This window comes from Grammomys surdaster, unplaced genomic scaffold (assembly GCF_004785775.1).
Source record: "Grammomys surdaster isolate TR1022 unplaced genomic scaffold, NIH_TR_1.0 1089, whole genome shotgun sequence".
In the NCBI taxonomy this organism is placed as follows: Eukaryota; Metazoa; Chordata; class Mammalia; order Rodentia; family Muridae; genus Grammomys; species Grammomys surdaster.
Window position 1 is genome coordinate 555,509 of NW_021605508.1, and position 21,595 is coordinate 577,103.

General features: G+C 42.1%; 1 pseudogene; it reads left to right on the plus strand.

The window, feature by feature from the left end:
- Nucleotides 1-1,756: 1,756 nt before the first annotated feature.
- Nucleotides 1,757-18,096, plus strand: LOC114634768 (annotated as a pseudogene).
- The last annotated feature ends 3,499 nt before the right edge of the window (nucleotides 18,097-21,595 follow it).

The following is a 21,595-nucleotide window of genomic DNA, read 5'->3' on the forward strand; positions in this document are numbered from 1 at the left end:
TATGCCAGCTAGCACCTGGATAAGGGAACCAGAAATACCACCCTTGGAGCAATGTGAAATTGACATCATTCTACCCAGAATGATACTAGTTTGGCTAACCAGCAGCATTGTTAGGCTATCTTCCCAGCACTGCTGCCTGGAGTCCTAGGATTCCCAAATCAGGACTGCACAGTCCAGGGTCCTAGGCCCAAGTCCTTATGGCATATCCTATCCCATTTCTAGTGTCCATGCCCAGTTGGGGATCATATTCTAGTCCAGACTTGAGGAGAATGGAGCAGAGACAGCGTGGTTGTATGTCCCCAGAAGTCTCTGCTGAGACCCACCTTCACATCCACATGGTGTTCCTTCTCATGTCTCTGTCCCTTCACACACTTGTTTCTCTCCTGCTTTCCCTCTTTGGGGAGAGAATACTCATTACCACTAAAGCCACTCTCTATCAGATCCGATTTTATCTAGATCATTTTAGGGAATGGATTTGTAGGTCAGTCAGAATCTCATATGGGTTGATAATGCTATTTTTTTAACTATCACCATGATTTGTGTGTGTTTGCTGTTCCCTGGACAATTGTGGAACTGAATCATAATTTCTCTATGTTGGAGTGGCCAGAGTCGAAGAATATTGAAAGGAAGAGCCTATGGGGAGGTACTGAGGGCATGAGAGCAGAACCATTCTAACTGGAGTGATGCCATCTGGTAGGAATGAGTGAGTTTCCACCCACAATGGATGACTTGCCTAGATTGTAGACTCTTACAAAGCGTCCTCCCTCCCTCTCTCTCTCTCCCTCTCCCTCTCCCTCTCCCTCCTCTCTTTCCTCTCTCTCCTCTCTTAGAAGAGGTCTCTCTACATAGCCCTGTCTGTCCTAGAACTCTGTAGGGTGTCCAGGCTGGCATCAAACTCACAGAGATCCCCCTGCCTCTGCCTGGGATTAAAATGCTGAGATTAAAATGCATGGGCCACCACCCTCAGTCCCTTAGTTTCTAAACTACTAAGAAATTATATAAACTACCCTAGTGTCTCTTCTTGCTATAATTATTTTTACTCTACTCTTCTGCTTTAAAATGTTTTAGACCAGGCAGAGTCTGCTTAGCAGCAGAGGGTGGTGAGTTTAGTTCTCAGGGCTCAGCTCAATCCTGGAAGCAACAAAGCTAAACCCAAAGATCAAACAACAGTTAATTAAATTGTTTCAAATTTCCCTCCAGAGTCTTCCACAGCTTTACTCATTCTCAATCAGTTACTAATAGGAAACATGCATTGTTTGTTTTTGTAGTTGCAGAGGGAAATTTTCCCGAGTCCTGTGTAAGCATGCACAGATACTTGAGTGGGAAGCTGGAATCTTGATATGGGGAGCAGGTAATGAATCCCAGAGTGAGATACCTAGCTGTTCTTGTTGATGAGGGGTTTACATGTATTCCAGACCCCTATCCAAAGCATTAAGAAACTTTCCTGTTTATTGTAGAGAACGCAGCAGGGATGATTTCAGGGAGGAACAGCACGGGATTTGAATCAGGGCTGCCTGATCCCAAAGCATCCTGGGCACCTCAGTGTTCCTCAGCTTCCCTGTGCCTGCACCAGCAGCCCTCCCTCCCCCGAGCCCAGCCACTTTCCCTTTCCATTTTAAGATCCCCTCCATCTGAAGTCCCCTGTGATACCCTTAAGTTCTCCTTGGATTCCTAGAGTGGGTGGAGCTAGTAAGAGGAATGTGTCTGGCTTTGAATCTTCAAAGTGAACTATGAAGTCTCAGGAAGGCAGATGAAGATGATGGTCTTTAGGAACCTCAGAGCCCTAGCCGCCATCCGGCTGTGGATAGTGTACCTGTTTCTGGAGGTTTTACTGGGCATTTGCACAGGTGAGCACTAAGCTGGGAGACGGACTTTGATCACCCCCTGTTCTGTAAAGTGTAGCATGAGTGAACTTGGTGTGTGTGTGTGTGTATGTCTTTGTGTGTGTCCTTGTGTGTGTTTTTGTATGTGTGTGATGTCTGTGTGTGTGTGCGTGATGTATATGTCTGTGTTTGTGTATATGTCTTTGTAGTATGTGTCTGTGTCTCTGTATGTGTATGTCTATGTATGTCTCTGCATCTGTGTGTATATGTCTGTGTGTGTCTGTGTGTATCCTTGTGTGTATGTCTGTATGTGTGTGTGTCTGTGTTATATGTGTGTATGTGATGTGTGTGTCTGTATTTCTGTGTGGTATGTCTCCGTGTGTGTCTGTGTATATCTGTGTCTATCTGTATGTGTTCTATGTGTGTTGTGTGTCTGTGTGTTATGTGTTTCTGTGAGTATGTTTGTGTGTATCTGTGTTTGTGTTTCTGTGTGTCTGTGTATGAACCTGTGTGTATTATCTAGTTAAGTCCCTGGAAAGATGCATATCTAGTAGTCATTTGGGGGACATTTGAAGGACACTGTGACTTTGGGAGGAAGTGTCCTTGGCTGTCCTAGTATAGTAGCATAATCACAGACTCCTGTGAACTTGGTGGGGCAGGATGATCAATGGTTATCTAGAGCTGGTGGCCTCAAGCTTTGCTAGCACTGAGTTCGGGGAGCATATGCTGCTACATTTCCATGGCAACAAGGACAAGTCCAGTGTCTTCAAGAAGGTACAAGAAAAGGTACATTGAGTGTTCAGCTTGGTGGCAGGCATAGGTGAGGGTTTTAAGAGTCCGTATCCTGAGATATACAGAGGAGGCAAGGATCATTTTAGGGACTCCTTGTAGCCTAAGGTCTGGCTATAAGGTATCAAATCTTCAGGGTCTTTAGGTCATCAGGAGAAAGTGAGTGTGGTAGTGGTAGTGAGGATGTATTTGATCTGAAGCTGAGTAAATCAGCATCTCCAACAGGAAGATGCAGAGTGGGAGGATGGGTGATGAGAAATAGAGAAGACAAACAATAGCTGGGACCAGGAGGTCTTACATAACTGATGCCTTGTGCCAACCAAGCTTTCTGAAGTGCTGCATCATATATACCAGTCACAGAGCGGACAACAGCCAAGGGAAACAATAGTGTTGGCAAGGAAAGCATGGAAAACCTCAGACGCAGATAATGTAAGACAATAACCGCACTCCAAGTCTGAGTCCAGTTCACAGAAACTGCAACCTTGACTCCTTTGTGGGAGTTTCTCCAGGCTCAGACCAGCCTTGCCAAACCTGATCCTGAACAAGGGTACAGACCCCAAATCCTTTTTTTTCCTTAGAAGCCAAGTATTTTAAAATAAACCTTGATTTGACATACATTAAAACCAGGTTTTTTTGGAATTATTGCTATTAGACCTTAGAAACTTTAATATCATATACATTATCTTTAAGTCTTTTCACAATTTTATATGCTATAAACAACATGCTCAGACCTTAGTTATCTATTTTGTAAACAAATTCATCTTAATCTTTATGTATAAATTCTTATTTATTAAAATCATATTTTTATAACCTTTATTCATTGAAGCCATTTTATCCTTATACCATTTTTATTATTGAATGCCATATCTTTTTGTAGTAATATTAGTAGATCTTCACATTTTAACTTTAAGATAGGAGTTCTAATGTTTAGCAGTTGCTTAACCTTGAAGATGGGGCAGAAGCCCTGTATTGAGCCTTTAAACCCTCATTTGATTACTAGTTTGTATTTAAAGAGATACTAGAGGTCAAAAATAACTTTAATTTTTTTTAATGATCACATATAGATATATCATGTTTAAAGGCACAGACATCAGTTATTCTCATTTAAAGTAACTTTTCACTGGGAAAGTATGCTCTGGAGTAGGAGTAATCACCTCTTTTAGATCCTGCAGAGCTTACCTCAGTGGCTTTTCAGAAGCAGCAACTATAGCTGTCATTTCATTTTTTTTTTTTTTTTTTTTTGCTGTTGTTAAACTCAAAGACTTAACTCTCTTTGTTAGTATTAGGAATCCTGAAGAGGCAAGAAAAAAGATCACTGATCCAAATCCTCATGACCAAATTAATTAAAGCAAGCTTTTGTATTCGTGTACATGGGCTCTCCCTTCCTAAAGGCATGGTCCAATAGGTCAGCCTTGGTTATGTGTAAAATAAGAATTTCTATACTTCAGGAGTATGGGGGTTCCAAACGGGGGTCTCGGCATTCAAATAGGCAGAATGTGGTGGGTTTTATATGCTTGGACCAGGGACTGGCACTATTAGGAAATGTGGCCTTGTTGGAGTAGGTATGTCAGAGTGGGCATGGGCTATAATGCCCTAGTCCTAGCTGCCTGGAAGTCAGTATTCTGCTAACAGCCTTCAGATGAAGATGTAGAACTCTCACTCCAGCTGTACCATACCTGTCTGGATGCTGCAATGTTCCTGCCTTGATGATAATGGACTGAACCTGTAAGCCAGCCCCAATTAAATGTTGTCCTTATAAGAGTTACTTTGGTCAGTGTCTGTTCACAACAGCAAAACCCTAACTAAGGCAGAAGTTGGTATCAGAAGTGGAGTGGAAAAGTTATGCCATCCCTTTGGAGGAGCGTAGAAGATCATATGTGGATCCTAGACATTGAAACAAGAAGCTATAACATTGAAGTTGCTTTGAAGTCCCCAAGAGTTTCGACATGCCAGAGACATAGGATGTCTCCTGCTAACAGGGAATGGAACCAGCCCAGGAAAAGAAACTTGTTGCAGTCTGTAGCGGGAAGTATTAGAAAAGAGGCATCTGGCTGGATCCCATCATGTTCCCACACTAAGCTCATCACCAGCAGGCGGTCTCTGTGGTGCTGGCCAGGGCTCCGGAGATATTGGTGTGACTGCTGCCTCCACCCACTTCCATAGCTCTTTGTCTGGCCCCTATGCCAACCCCACCACCTCCGTAGCACTAGGCTAGCCCCATGCAATAACTGCCATCCTCACGGTTAGATATCACAATACCCATTAACCTGGTAAATCAAAACTCTAAAGCTTATAGTTAACCAAACAGATGTATACATCAGCAAATACTGAAATCCCAAAATGTCCACACAATTTAGACAAGTTATCACTGTTAATCTAACCTTTAGATTTCATATCTACCTATGCTACTTGAAGCCACATGGGTCCACATCCGCTGCCATTTTGCCTTCCTCATGCTCCTCTGTGTTTCTCCCTACCTCTCCCTCTCTGACACCCTTAGCTCCTCCTCCCTTTTCCCTATCCTATCACAGGCCTCCTGCCTCAAATAGATCGGACAGGGAAATTTTTGCCACAGCAGTCAACAAAGATGAAAAGGGAGTGGAGATCTGAAGACCACTTTGGCATCAGAACTGGAGATGCAGAGTTTGGAGTTTGCCCAGCTGGTTTCCTGTCTTGCATTGGGCATTACAGTTAAGTGATTGGATGAATCTTGGCATAAACTTTGAACACTGGACTTTTGACATTGATGACACTGCTATAGACTATGGAGGCTTTTGAAGCTGGACTAAATGTATTTTGCATTAGGCTATGTTTAGGTATAGCCCCCATAGGCTCATATGTTTGGACAAGCCTATGGGGGACCAGGGAGTAGAATGTGATGGTTTGTATATGCTTGGGCCAGGGAGTGGCACTATTGAGAAATATGCCCTTGTTGGAGTAGGTATGTCACAATGGGCATGGGCTATAATACTCTAGTCCTAGCTGCCTGGAAGTCAGTATGTATGACTCTAGGGAGCAGAACCTTAGTTCACTGGAGACCCTCTGAGTGAACCACATGGAGACAAGAGATTGCTGCAAAAATCCAAGAGGAATTTTTAATGTTCCGGCATGCCGGGGCCATCCTGCATCCCAAAGGAGAGGCGACCCCATGCAGGTTGTTCAACGGACACTTACACAGTCTCTAGGCGTAGTGGCCACTAGGCACAATGTGATTGGCAGAACAGTGACTTTTTAAATTGATGGGTCTTTAGGGAATGAGTCAGCAAGGATCTCCCTTGTCTGGATGTGGCCACCAGTCAGGGTCCATTGTCCATGTGCTCTGGGCCCCTTCCCTAGCTGCAGGTTAATCCCTACCCCATGTGGTCTGAGGAATGTTAATTAGCCTCTGCCTTCCGGAGGGGAGGGGTGCCTAAGCGGTCTATGACCTTTCTTTTCCAGGAGAGGAGGGGTCTGGTGTCATTTTCCTTTTCAAGTATTCTGCTAGCAGCCTTCAGATGAAGATGTAGAACTCTCAGCTCCTTCTACACCATGCCTGCCTGGATGCTGCCATGTTCCCGCCTTGATGATAATGTACTGGGACTCAGAGTGACAGGAGCAGATCATAAGGATGACAAATGGGTCAAAACAACCTTCTGAAACAAAGACATGGTTGAAAATAGTCATAACAAAGGTAATAACAAAGGTGGTCATAACAAAGTATCATAACAGTGAAGTAGCAAGGTGATTATAACAAAGTATCAAAGCAAGGTAGTAACAAGGTTATCCTAACAAAGTACCATAACAAGAGAGCAACAAAGGTGGTCATAACAACAGGTGGTCATAACCATGTGGTCATAACAAGACGGCATTACAAGATGATCATAAAAACCTTTAAAAACAAAGGCATGGTTATAATTTCCTGAGATAGACAGCACAGAACCATTTGTAGATAAGCTTACAGGTGGAACACAGCCCAATAGTGAGAGAGAGAGTTAACCATAAACAGGAATGAACATAGTATATCTTTACTAGAAGATGCCTTGTAAGCCTAAGATGAAGGCAGGCTGGTTCATCAGTATGCTTTTATATTTATCATATAAAAACTAATCAACTATTAAAACAAAACATTAAAATAACAACATAAACATATTTTTAGCTCAGGGAAGCTGTACCCATGGTTATAGTCAAGAAAGCCATGGTTTTAGTCAAGAAAGTCATGGTTTTCAAGAGATGAAGACTAGAGGAGAATGTCAGGCACAAAGGAAATTTCATTTCCCTAAATTCTGCTGGTTATACAAAAGCTAGCATTCCTCAAAAACTTGGGAAGCCAATTTTCCTCTAACAAAAGAAGCCATTTCCTTATCACTGTCAGAAGGAACAAATGGCTATCTGTGATGCTTATTAGCATACTAAAGCCCATGCTGGCCTCCAAGCTCACTCAGTATCCCAAGTGCCTGTTACACATTTCAGAGTCCATGCTAGCATCCTGGCTCTTCTGAGCTCTTCGCAGCTCCTTCCCTATCCTAAACTCCTCTAGCTCATGGCCTTCCTTCCAAGCTACTTGTTCTCCTTATAACCCTCCTATTTTGGCTTTGCATTCTATTTTGCCCACATTCTCTTTATCTTCAGCTCTCTGACTCCCATCTCCTCCTCTTTCTTCTCTCCAATACTCTCCCTCTCTCTGCTTCACCTTTTCTGATCTGCTTCTCTCATAGCCAAGTCCAGACTGCTGGCCATGTTCAGTCTAGTACTTTATCTCCCTGCTGTGTGTTAACTCTCAAATAACCTTCCCCTTAACCATACCATAGAACAGTCATGTCCACAGTTTGTGTATCTGGTGCCAGATTCCAGGATGGGTTTCAATGTGCCCCTTTCCAAGGGGCCTGACCTCTCCTAACTGAACCAAACTGACTTAATTCTTCTAAGATATGGATCAGTTGTTTTTGATGGCTTCTGACATCCATGATATTAGACTACAAATTCTAGAATTTGCCTATTTAACTGGTTCTTCTTTCCACCAGCTCTTTCCTGGTACTTGAGTGTCACTTGAGAGTTGCCTGTTATGTTTCTGTCAGCTCCTGGAGCCTACTACTGCTCCTCCTTCCTCAGCTCCCTCATGGAGCTTTCTTTATCTCTATAAAACTCACAGTTGTGTGCTAGGCAGCTTCTCTCATCCTACTGGGCCCCTGTCAAGTGGAAAAAGATGCCTCTCCTTTGTGCTTTGGGACAGTTCTACCTGATAAATCTCTTACTTGGGGGACATCCTGGATTGAAATCCCTGTCACCATAACACTTACCCTTCTCTCTCTCATCTTTAATCTCCCTCCTGACATGCCTTAGTTTTTTAATGGAGCTTATTAGAATCCTCCCTCTGGCTGAGTTACAGTTTATGACCCTTTTACCTCCTTTTACATGCTGGACTTGGCAGGATGCTGGAATATATATATATATATATATATATATGTATATATATATGTATATATATATATGTATATATATATACATATATATATACATATATACATACATATATATATATATATATAGTCTTAGTCAGGGTTTGTATGCCTGCACAAAAGCCATGTTGGGGGGGGGAAGGTTTATTAAGCTTACACTTTCATATTTCTGTTCGTTACCAAAGGGAGAAAGTCAGGACAGGAACTCACACAAGTCAGGAAGTCAGGGACTTGGAGGGAGGAGCTGATACAGAGGCCATCGAGGAGTGCTGGTTACTGGGTTGCTTCCCCTGGCTTGCTCAGCTTGCTTTCTTATAGAAACCAGAACTGGGCCCTCCTTTCTTGATCACTAATTGAGAAAATGCCTTACAGCTAATCTCATGAAGGCATTTCCTCAAGTGAGGCTCCTTTCTCTATGATAACTCCTGTTTGTGTCAAGTTGACACACAAAACCAGCCTCCCCCCCCCTCTATCAGTGTGTGTGTGTGTGTGTGTGTGTGTGTGTGTGTGTGTGTGTGTGTATGGAGCAGAAGATAAAGTTAAGTAGGTTAGGGAGAAAAAAATTTGGGTATGCTTTTGAAACTTTTAGGCCCAAGGTCTTGGTAGTTGAAGAAGGGGAGTCCCAAACCCAAAGAAAGAAGAGATTCTCACCCTCAGTAACAGGCAGGCAGGGAAACAGGCTGTTAACTGAAAGGTACTTATCTGGAGTCCATTTGACCCATGAGAGGTAAATTCCAGTTGATTCTCTGAAGCTTACAAGGATTTATTAAGTTTACAAAATAGATAACTTTTAGATATGTTAGCATTACCATTGTAATCTGTACTGAAACCTACATATTCACTTTTGTGTCATAGTAGAAGCTTGAAAAACACTACTGGGTTAAGAGAATGAACACTTTTTAAGCCAAGCTTCTATGGAGCAGAAGGAGCAAAAGCTCAATCTTGGTTTTTAGTGTGACTACAAACCATGAAAGTGGGGTTTCTTCCCTCTATCCAGAAGACTAGTTGTGTATAAAATTAGTACACTGAGAAGTCCGTTTTATGTATATATTTAGAAGACACCCAAAGTAAATTTAAAATCTTGAGCTTGTGACTATACTAGCAGATCATACAGTGGAAGGATTTTTATCAGAGTTAGACTAATAGCTTATCAGAACTCCACTGATTAATGTTAAAACTCTGAACTTTTGAAGTTTTAATACAACAGCAGCATATCGAGAAGAAATCCGAAGCGTTTTTTATTTCTTTTCTATGCCTTAAATCACTTTCTCATCACCATTTAAGCTCTCACATCCTCCAACCTTCATAACCTACATTGACCAACCTTACAACATCATCTTAGACCCCAAAACACTTCCTTAGATCCTCACAACCTAAGCTACTGTATCCTCGGATCTCACATAGACTTTACACTTTTTTCCTAATTATTTACCATGAGACACAGGTGGTTGGTTACTGGGAGCAACCACTGTAAAATCAGTTTTTTTAGATGAAACAATAGTAAAAGGTCCCCTAGAAACTTTTTTTCTGAGCCTGGTACAAAGGTAGTTTGTGTATAGACTTAGTAGTGGCAGTTCCAGGAGAGTGAGGCCTATGGTCCAATTTTTCACATGAAGAGAAGGGAGAAGGCATCTGAAACCCTGGTCTCTGATGCTAAACTGTTAAATCATTCACAAATCTGGTCTTCAAACCCATTAGAGACCTGAGAAGGATAAATTTCACCTGAGTAAGCAGGAGGTGCAAACCAAGCACCTTCCAAGTCTATTAAAAGGACAGAGGCTTACCAACTACCTGGACAGTTACTCAAGGAGGTGGGTATCTATCTTCAGCTGCCAGACCCAGGAGATTTGACAGGCTTTTCTCTGAAGTAGAAATTTTGAGAGACTGTCCTACCTTTGTCCAGGCAAAGTAGGCAGTCAACTTCCCAGTGTCCTGCCTGTCCACACTTTGGACAGTGTCCTGTCAGCAGTAGAGGCAAGGGCAGTTACAGCCCGATGACCTCACAAGCTCCAGGTAGAGGTTCTTCTGTGCCCATCATTTTCTCTGGAGGGGGACTACTGCCAGGAGCTGATGTGTATATCATGAAAAGCATTTTTATTAAACTCTTTAAATGCCATATTCTGCAGGTATCTGAAATGTTTGAGAACCATCTGTCTATCTGAAGTATATCTAAATAGACAAACTTTGTTTGTTTCTAGTTATTTTGAAAACATTTATAGAAGGCTTAATAAGGCTTGTTTCTGTAATTAATTGCTTCAGTTCTTAGCATGACTAAAAATATATTTCTGAACACATTAAAAGATTTATATTATTTATAAGGTAACTGACTATTAACTTGCATTTCTTAATTATCTTTAAGAGTTTATAATAATTTAGTAGCTTTTATAAAGACTAGGACTTGCATTATATCCCTGTTAGGTTTAACAATTTTAAGGTAAAGCCTTTCGAGTATAAAAATAAAATTTTTAATTATAGATATACTCTATAAGAGACTGGCAGCTTTACCGATCCTACTATACTACACCACTATAGGCCACTGTAATTTCCTGTATGGCTTAGTTTATCCAAAGAGCTGAATCTTAAAAGACAAAGAAACTATATAAATATTACTGTGAACCTCATTAGACTTTAGAAGTTTATAGATTTTGGTTATTAGACATTCCTTATTCATCAAACATGTGTTGTTACTTGTCTACTTTTCTAGCAGCTTGGTGTTGAGCAATTATAAAAGACATAGGTAACTAGACATGCATTTTAAATTAGCTTTTGTTAATCTGAATAGACCTTTATAATCATGAAATTTCATCATCATATATAGTATATCTAAGCCAGAGTTGAATCATTAGTTCATTAGGACTAAGAAGTTTTACAATTGTTGCTTTAAACTATGTGATCATCTTAAGATGATAAAAATCACATGGAATGTTGCAAGCCATGTGGCCAACATGCTTGCTACTTAAAAATATTTGTGGTGCGTGTGTGTGTGTGTGTGTGTGTGTGTGTGTGTATGAGAGCTGAATCCAAGTTACATGCACATGTACATACAGAGTTAAATCCCAGTTACATACATATATAGAGTTGAATTTGAGTTACATACATGTTTACATACATGCACATATATATGTGCCTTAAACAAGAGTTGAATCATATATATGCATATATATATTTTTTTTTAAATTATAAGCCTTTTGTTATATATGCTTAAAGCTGAATATTGTTGCAGATTATATAGATTTTAAACAATACCCAACGAGAAACTTTTAAATCCTTAAAAAAGAGTTTACAGGATAATCTTAAGATTTTTTTTGAGCACAGACTGAAAAAAGATTGAGATAAATAATTTTAATTTAAGAGTGGGGAAATAGAACCTTAAGCATAGAGCAGAGCAAGCCCTAAAAATGGAAGTAGAATCAATAAAAAAAAACACACAAATAGAGGCAACTCTGGAAACAGAAAACTTAGGAAAGATGTCAGGAACTACAGATGCAATCATCAACAACAGAATACAAGAGGAAGAAAAGAAGTTCTCTGGTGTAGAAAATACTTTAGAAGATACTGACACAAAGGTCAAAGAAAATTCAAAAGATAAAAAACCCCTAACTTAAAACATCCATGAAATCCAGGACACAATGAAAGACCAAACCTAAGAATAATAGGAATAGAAGACAGCAAAGATTCCCAACTCAAAAGACCTGAAAACATCTTCAACAAATCATAGAAGAAAACTTCCTCAACCTAAAGAAAGAGATAGCCATAAATGTACAAGAAGCCTATAGACCACCAAATAGATTGGACCAGAAAAGAAAATCCTCTCACTTTGTCCCATTTACTGCAAGAATGAAGACCATTCTCAGCAATCAGACTGTCAACATTCCAGAAAATGTCGACATCACTCTGAAGGAACACACAGTCATTGTGAAGTGCCTCAGAGGAACTCTGCAGAGGGACTTCAATGTAAAGCTGAGTCCTCTTGGAAACAAAAAAGAAAAGGCTCCGAGTTGACAAATGGTAGGGTAACAGAAAGGAACTGGCCACTGTCAGAACCATCTGCAGTCATGTTGAGAACATGATCAAGGGTGTTACACTGGGCTTCTGTTACAAGATGAGGTCTGTGTTTGCTTACTTCCCCATCAATGTTGTATTCAGGAGAATGGGTCTTTGGTTGAAATCCGAAATATCTTGGGTGAAAAATACGTTTGTGGGGTTCAGATGAGGACAAGTGTTGCTTGTTCTGTCTCTCAAGCCCAGAAGGATGAATTAATGCTTGAAGGAAATGATATTGAACTTGTTTCAAATTCAGCAGCTCTGATTCAGCAAGCTACAACTGTTAAAAACAAAGATATCAGAAAACTTTGGGGTGCCATCTATGTGTCTGAGAAGGGAACTATGCAGTAGGCTGATGAGTGAGGCCTCAGATTCCTAGCTCAAGAAACAAGATCCTGATCACAAGTACAATTTGGGCTCTTTGAGGACAATAAAGGACTTATATATTGAAGAAAAAAAAAGAAAATCCTCTTATCACATAATAATCAAAACACTAGATGCATAGAACAAAGAAAAATGTTAAAAGGTGTTAAGAAAAAAAGGCCAAGGCACATCTATCAGATGTTTTGCTGGAGTGGAAAGCTGAGAGGACACGTGCTGTTTGAAAAGAGTATAAACATAACCCAACAGATAGTGGATGACACTCTTGCATTGGTTCACCTTGCTTTCTTCACTGATCTTCACTTGTCATGCCTTCATAGAAACACACCAAAAAAAAAAAAAAAAAAAAAAAAAAAACTTCTGGGGCTATTCCAGCTGCATTTTGCTGATTCCACAGACTAGTGCCTATTGGTGGAGCCTTGTGGTTTTTTCTGGATCGAGCTGCTGCTGATGATAATTCATGTTTGGTATCTGCCGAGTGGATGGGACTCCTAACAATGAAGATGGGAATTGTCCCCCAAAAAACTATTTCTAAACAGGTCCACACCTTCCATTTCCTATTAACCTTTCTTTTCTCCTTTCTCTGGTGGGTAGTGGACTATAAGGGGGGAGTTGAAGCAAAGAGCTATAAAACAAGTAGGTTTTTAAAAAATCTAAGCCTACAGTCTTTAGTGTACAGGCAAGTTTTATGTCAACTACACACAGCCAAAGTTATCCAACAGGAGGAAACCACAATTGAGAAAATGCTTCCATAAGATACATCTGTAAGGACATTTTCCTAACAAGTGATTGATTGGGAGGGCCAACTTGCTGTGAGTGGGACCATTCCTGTGCTGATGGGACTAGGTTCTGTAAGAAAGCTGACTGAGCAAGCCATAGGGAACTAGCAAGTAAGCAGCACCTCTCCACGGTCTCTGCATCAACTCATGCCTCTGGGATCCTGCCCTGTGTAAGTTCCTGTCCTGACTTTCTCCAGTGATAAACTGATATGGAAGTGTAAGGCAAATAAGCTCTTTCTTCCCCAACTTGCTTTTTTGGTCACAGCGATAAAAAACCCTAACTAAGACATTTAGACATCAAACAATGAAACACTGAAGGAAAACATGGTTTTTAGAATACAGCTGCTTCATGTTTTACTCCTTTGTTCCCTCTCTTCCTATTTTTTAATCTTTAATTAATTAATGTATTTATTTGTTATTTTCATGCAGTCCTCTATTCTCACTCCTTTATTTATTTTATATATGTGAATACACCGTATCTGTCTTCAGACACACCAGAAGAGGGCATCCAATCCCAATACAAATGGTTGTGAACCGCCATGTGGTTGGTGGGAATTGAACTCAGGACCTCTGGAAGAATAGCCGGTGCTCTTAACCACTGAGCCATCTTGCCAGCCCTACTTCAACTCTTTTTAGTCTATATATTTATCATTGCACTACTCACTTCTGATGATTTCTCCTATATCCATGTCCTGCATCTGGGTACCACTTGCAACAGACCTGCAGGAATAAGAATCCCAAATGATGAGGTGATGTGTATGAGGACCAGGGATAAGAAATAGAGAAAATGGAAGATAGATAAGACCAAAACCATAGCTGAAGCCTTGTGCCAATCAAGTTTATTAAGAAGTACACCTTATACATTATTTGCCCAATAAAACAGCCAAGGTCAGCAGAGAGATAAGTCAGACAATATTGGAGAAAAGAACACAGGATACTTCAGACACAGCTGCCTTAAGACTGAGAACCATGGCACAGAGGGAAGAGGAGAGTCCCCAGAAACTGCAACCTCAACTCCCGAGACACTGGCTCCAGCCTCAGACCAGCCTTGCCAAGCCCACACCTGGACAAGGACACAGAATCAAAGTTCTCTTTGTCCTTCCATCCAGAGGCTCTGAGGAAGACTTGGGTCCTTCTGGCTCCTCACAGTATTTTAGTGGCTATGTATGTCTCCCACTAGGGAAGTAAAGAGGAGTTATGGCAAGCGAGGGGATCAGTGTTGGGGAGGAGTGTGCAGAGGATAAGGATCTAGACAGGTGTCGGCAGGGAGGCAAATGGAAGTTAAGGGGGCAGCCTAATCGTTATGAATCCCATGGTCTATGTTCTGCTAGACTTTAGATAAGATTGTTAAAATATTTGGAAGACTAAACCAATTGATCTCAGAAACCAGTGAAGTCCAGTTTAGTTTACTCAGTGGCAAATTTTTGAAGTCTTACATAATTCTCTCTGACAGTTTCTCACTCTGTGGGAACCCTAGAGCCTGTGAGTCAGCATCCTGTGATCCCAGACCCTTAATTCTTAGGAAACAGCAAGCACACATTTTCTTTTAACTTTGCAAAAAAATTCAGAGATCTGCCTGCCTCTGTTAAGCACAGATGGTAAACTAGTTGGGTGGGACCCAGTCCTGAAATTACCATTTATACCACTCCTGGCCCTGGACTCAATGTATCCCAGGCTGACTTTGAACTCAGGAATCTGCCTTGTAATTGTCTCTGCCTGTCTTTGTATCTTTCTGGATCATACTGTAGCTGCCTCTGTTCCTTTACATCTGTGAAGCTCCTAATACAATTCATATTGCATCCTTAAATTTCTGCATAGTTAAGAAATTATATATTTTTGAACTCATCCTTTTAGAGTCATTTTCCACAGCCTTAAGGGCTGTCCTGAAGGTCCCAGTGTCTACCATTTTGCTGAGATATTAGCTACACCTTCACCTCCTGGACTCGTTGTCTCAGATTATCATGGAGTCACTAATGTTAACAGAGAGGACATTCCTTGGAGGAATGTGAAAATATATACATTATTATACAAACAAGCCTTATGCCCAAGGCAGCTATTAACACTCATGGAGGCCCATGTTCACTGTCCCAGGGGCAGGAACCACATCACTCTGTTCAAACCAAGGCCATGCTGGACTCACTAATCTACCTATGAAACACTGAGGCATGGAGTAGTCTGGTTTCAATCCTTCAAGGTAGAACTGACCATGGTAACCCATGATCCTGTCTCCTCAGGACCCCACACTCTGCACTATGACCTCATGGTCTTGTCTCTGGAGGTGCCGGGGTTTCCCCAGTTCCTGACCCTGAGATACTTTGATGAGATAGCTCTTCCTGCCCGACAATGAAAGCAGCAGAACAGACTCCTGGGAACCCAGGATCAAGATCCATCCAATAGCTGTGACCTGGGCAAGAAACACTGAGAATCTGCAGGAAAAGGAGGAGCAACTCAAAGGGTTGTTAGCTGAGGTCACAGTCCATAAAGGCAAGGATGTATGTGAGCAGATGGAACTCAGTGCATACAGATCCAGCACTGGTTCCTGAAGTCAGGGTGGGGGCAGGGTGTGACCCAGCTGGTTGAACAAATCAGTGGTCTTTCCCTAAGGAGCACAAGATGTCCACACTTTGGTGGATCACAGGGTCCACTCTCCCTGGCCTCAGTCCCACTGAGAGATGAGGTCCAGAGACAAGAAGATAACAGGTCACTGCCTGGGTGGCCCAGGCCTTCACACCCTCCAGGTAACCTTGGGCTGTGAGCTTCAAAGAAACGGAACCACTTCATGCTTCTTGCACCTGGGCTACGATGGGCAGAACCTCCTCACCTTTGACCAGAAGATTCTCACATGGACAATGGATGTGCCCTCTACCCAGCAAAACAAGGCATTCTGGGAGACACGTGCACCCAGAGCTGATCTAGTTAAGACATTCTTGGATGACATATGTCCTGCTCAGCTCCAGAGATACCTCGATTCCTGGAGAAATGTTTCACTGGACACAAGTACTGACTGTCACCAGAGTTGGTTCCCAAAACCCAGGGGAACATTCCTGTGGCCAAGTAGCTCCTTCCATGGTAACTGTGGGAGTCTGGGTTCTTACTTGTGTGTACAATGGTGGCACAGCCTAAGGTGGTGCCTGGAAGTTGGGACATAGAGTCTCTTCCAGAGCCACTGCTAGTTTCCTCTGATCAAAAAGGAGGGGTTCCCAAATGTTGCCTGGATCTCAGACACAAGGACCTCACATGCAGCATAAAGAGCACTCCCCTTTTTCCAACAACCCCCTATTCTAGGATAGAGACTGTCCTGGAGGAGTGGAGAGCACTGGGTTGGACTCCATGGGTTCTGAGCCACCCTTACTGGGAGCTCAAATAGGAGAGGAGGATGCAACCTTGGGGCTGTACTACAGATTCAAACAGATGTCACATGACCTGATCAAGGTGCTCTTACTGTTGTTCAACTCTTACTTTTAAAAAAGTCAACCTGGGGCTGGAGAGATGACTCAGCGGGCAAGAGCTCTGGTTGCTCTTGCAGAAGACCCACGTTGAATTCCCAGCACCCAGGTGGTAGCTTAAAACCACTTGTAACTCCAGTTCTAGGGAATCCAGTGCCCTGTGTTGATTTCCATGGGCACGAGGTATATACATGGTACACACACATTCATGCAGGCAAAATACTCATACACATAAAATAAAGTAAATAAACACAGAATACTTAAAAGGTTATGTTTTCTTTTTAAATGGCTCTGTGTTTTAAAAAACAGAGTCTCATAATGCCCGTTATCCCCACACACCCATGTCCTACCTTTACCTTCCTAGTGCTATGATTATAAGCATGTATCACCCAGTCGGGGATCGGAAAGGTGAAGTTTAAAGCTTTGGCCAAGTGACAGAAAATGAAAGGGTGCCCTGAGAAATCTGTGGAGGAAGAAAGACAAGAGGCAGACACTGAACATCAGTCCTAAGTCAATTCCAGAATCAGGGCTACAGTCAGTTGACTGTACTTTGGAAGTCCCTCACTTGTCCCTTAAGGCTTGTAGAGCCAGCTTTTTCATAGAAACAAGGCACATCCCACCCTGGTCGGATTTGTAGCCCCTGTAACTCTGAGCCTCTGTCCTCTCAGTGCCTGTTGCTCCCTGTGCTAGAAGGAAGAACTGTTGACCCCCTGAGAGCAGGGACATCCTGTCCTCTCATCATGCAAATCAGAAACTGACCCTAAAGAGTATCAGGAGCCATTGGAACTGAGCTCCAGCCCCCCACAATCCTACAGCCACTGGGATCCTCTAGGGAGGAAAGGTCGGAGGTGAATATGAACAGGGTAGTTCTTCTGAGCAACCCACCATGCTGAGATAGAGGGATCCTCACCCTCACTGACTCACTTTACCTTCTCCCAGGTTCCCCGATGGTGATTGTGATCTTCAGGAATTATCCAGTGGGCAGGATCACACTGACATGCTGGACTTTTAATCTATCCTCCTGTGACCACCCTGATTTGGCTTCAGGATGGGAGGCCAGTATAGCAGAAAACCTTTGGACCTAAGACCATCCTGCCCAGCAGGGACCTGGTGTCTATTCACGTTCTTCGTGGACAGGAACCACAGTTCAGCTGCAATCTGAGACACAATGGCCACAACATCAAAAAACTGCTGACATTGAGGTCCCTAACTCTGGTGAGAAAGTGGGACCACCTTCCACCTCAGGTGTGGGAGGCAGGATTAGGAAAAGCCTGTGGAGTGTGATGACTACAGCTTTCATGGTGATCTCCCAGACATCAAGTCAGGAAAACTGGTGGGACTTCCACTCTGCTTCTGCTCTGGTGGCTTCTGCTCTTTTCTACAATGTTGGCAGTTCTAACCCTCGCCTAGAGCAACAAGAACACGCAGGACAGCAAGAGTCCAGGTGAGCATTCCTGCAGGCTGTAGGAGAAAGTGGCAGGGGGGATGTGAGGCCGTTTCTTCTCTTTATAAATTGTACAGGTTGAAAGGTAATCACATACCCACCATTTTACCATGCTGGTGAATGGAGGGACGTAAGGAGTTACCATCTGCCTTGCTGTTGGGAGGCACTGCCCCCTGGTGGAAGTACAGTGCTACTTCAGATGTGTTCTTAGATTTTATGGAATACAGGGCAAAGAAGCAGGCTGGACACCTACAATACAATACGAGTTGCTGCAACCTACAAATGTCCCCGTCTCTTCACTAAATACATAGAAAACAAACAGCCAAACAAGACAGAGAGAGAACTGAGAGCCTAAGAAATGAACAAGAGTCATTTTACCAGGTGATGATGTCTATTCCAATTTCATCCTGATTCAAACACGGAAACTTCTCAAAAGATATCCGTGAAACGTCTGAGGGAGATATTGTACCTATATAAAAATATAAACATTTAAAAGATTTTGAAGACATTTTATTCTCTATGGTCTCTTTAAATGCATACTAAAAATCAAATGGGTTTTTCGGGTTCAATACAGGATTTCTGCCCTATATTTTAAGTTAAACTACTGTTCTCCTGCCTTCACCGTGCCACAATGATCACAAAAATGATCAAAGCAAAACTTGCTAAATATTAATACCCCTCCAAAATAAAAGGAGAAGAACAAGTCATCCCAACCAACTTTTATTTTAAAAATAGAATAAATTTAAATTATATTACTATAACGGTTTTTAAAAAGTAAAAATGTTATAAAAATAAAAATATATCACATTAAAATAATAAAATGTTATAAAAATATTAAAATTTATTTTAGCAAAGATTCATGTATAAAGATCAAATGGATATATGGTTACAGAATAAAACATTGAAATGTTTTTAATAAGTTATGGGTAAGTAGTCTAATGTATATCAAGGATAAGACTTAAAAATGCTACTTATGATATTACAGTTTCTAAGGTCTATGATTAACAACTATTTTTAAAACGGCTATAGTGTACATCAAATAAAGGTTCATCTTTAAATATCTGGCTTTTAGGTAGAACCTCCAGTAGAGGGATAAGGACACCAACCCACCCATAAAACTTTCGACCAAAAATATGTCCTATCTAAAAGAAATATAGGGACAAAGATGGAGCAGAGACTGAAGGAATGGCCAAACAATAACTCGACCAACTCGAGACCTTTCTCATGGGCAAGCACCAATCCCTGACATTATTAATGATACTCTGTAATGCTTGCAACCAGGAGCCTAGCATAACTATCCTTTAAGATGCCCCACCCAGCAGTTGACCAAAACAGATGCAGACACTTACAGCCAAACATTGTACGAAGGTCAGGGACTCTCATGGAAGAGTTAGGGAAAGGATTGAAGGCACTGAAGGGGATAGGAACTCTATAAGAAGACCAATAGAGTCAAATAACCTAGACCCTTAGGCTCTCAGAGACAGAACAACCAACCAAAGAGCATACATGGGCTGGACCTAGGCCCCCAGCATATATGTAGCAAACATGCAACTCAGTCTCCATGGCTGCCTTGTCTGGCCTCAATGGGAGAGGATGTGTCTAATCCTGCAGAGACCAGATGTGCCAGGGTAGGAGGATACCTAGTCTGGATCCCACCCTCTCTGGGGTAAAGGGGAGGTAAGAAAGGAGGGACTCTTGGAGGGAGCCACTGTGAGGAGAGACAGCTTTGGAATGTAAAAAACAATCTGGCTTTTAAGATATTATATGATAGTTATAAGTATCAGAGTGAGGTAACTGATCTTCAGTGGTTCTTCACCTGTGGGTGACAACCACCAGATAGCCTGCATATCAGATATTTATATTACTATTCATAACAGTATCAAAATTACCATTATGGAACGGCAACAGCTTATTGTGGGGTCACCCCAACATGGGGAACTGTGCTAAATGGTCACAGCATTATGGAGTTTGAGAACCACTGTTCTAGATGCTTCCCATGTGGGGCCTATGTTGCTCTTTTTAACTATACTGGGATATCATCCATCATTCCTGTTTGTCATTGGTGGGTCAGGACAGATGTGACCTGTTAGGCCTATGACTTTGGGGTATAGTAAGAGTTGGATAAACATTATCAGTTCATTCATCACTTGAAAGACTTTCCCAGTCTTTAATCACCCACAAGTTACCTCATTGGATGGACATTTTTCAGTATTCAGTGAGAATTTGGAGCCCTGGTTTCAGAGTGGGATTCTTCCTTCAGTGGGATATTCTAGGATTCTAAAGAAAACTCTGTGTCTCTGAATGATAAACTTGAAGAACTGGTCAACTGGTCAACCTTTCCTGAAAATGCCCACAAGGTCTGGATGAAGATGACTTTCTAGGACCCTTTGGCTATCCACATCTTGATATAGTGTCTCCTAGACCACACACTGTCATAGTGTCTCCCGAGGAAAAGATTCAGCCAGACTTTTGTCTATTAGTCCCAGGTAATGTGAGCATTTATGGGACATTTGGAGAAAATGAGCAACTATGACACAGACATTGTTTTATGTTTGACCTTACTGTGGGAAAAAAATAGGCCGCAGTGGTGTCACAGACACTTTCCACATGGCACAGGTCCCACATACAGGAGAAAGTCTAAGGTTCCAGAGGCTGGAGGCTTTGGCAGCAGTAGGTCCCAATGACACGAGAATGTCCATAGTTCCAAAAGAGTTTTATTGTCATGATGGATGGTGGATGGACCTGGATGTACCCCCATAAAACTCACGGCAGTCCTGAATTAAATAGGGAAGGAGAAAGGGAGAGGTTCTGGGGAAGCATGCTTAATCTGCTCTGCCCTCTGGCCTTCATTAGTATGTAAATCCCTAGGGCCTGACGCCTCTAGTCACACCCTCTACCTATGCACTTTGGGAGGGGCTGTAACGGCCTACATGACTGAACAATGTAGGTCTATGGAGACAAGACTGTGTATCAGGACCCTGGGTTCTGGGGACGTGGCTGAACTCCTGCCGGTTCTCACTCAGAGTCTCAGGGTTCTAGGCCCATGCCCAGACATGAACCAGGATACCCTTACACAGTCCCACACCTTACTACCTGTGTTAATTCTTCATGTATATTACTAACTGGGAGTTCCTCTATTGAAGAGAATGGGGGACACTTCAAAATTAATTGCATCAATTTAGCATCCCCTCTAATAGTGTAAACTCCCCCCTCTACTAATAACAGCCTCTCTTGCTTCTATAGCCTTCCTTAGCTGGAGCCATGTTGTCTCTCCTTGGAAAAGTGCATGGACGTATTGTGAATGACTTCCTTGAGGCAAGGGCCCTTAGCGGTTTTTCTCCATTTGGCAAGGACCAGTGGGAAAGATAACCAGAAAGACTTCATCAATCCTTTGGAGATGGTGCTATGTTTTTTGTTTATTCAAAAAGTTAAGTAAGCACATGACTGACTAAGA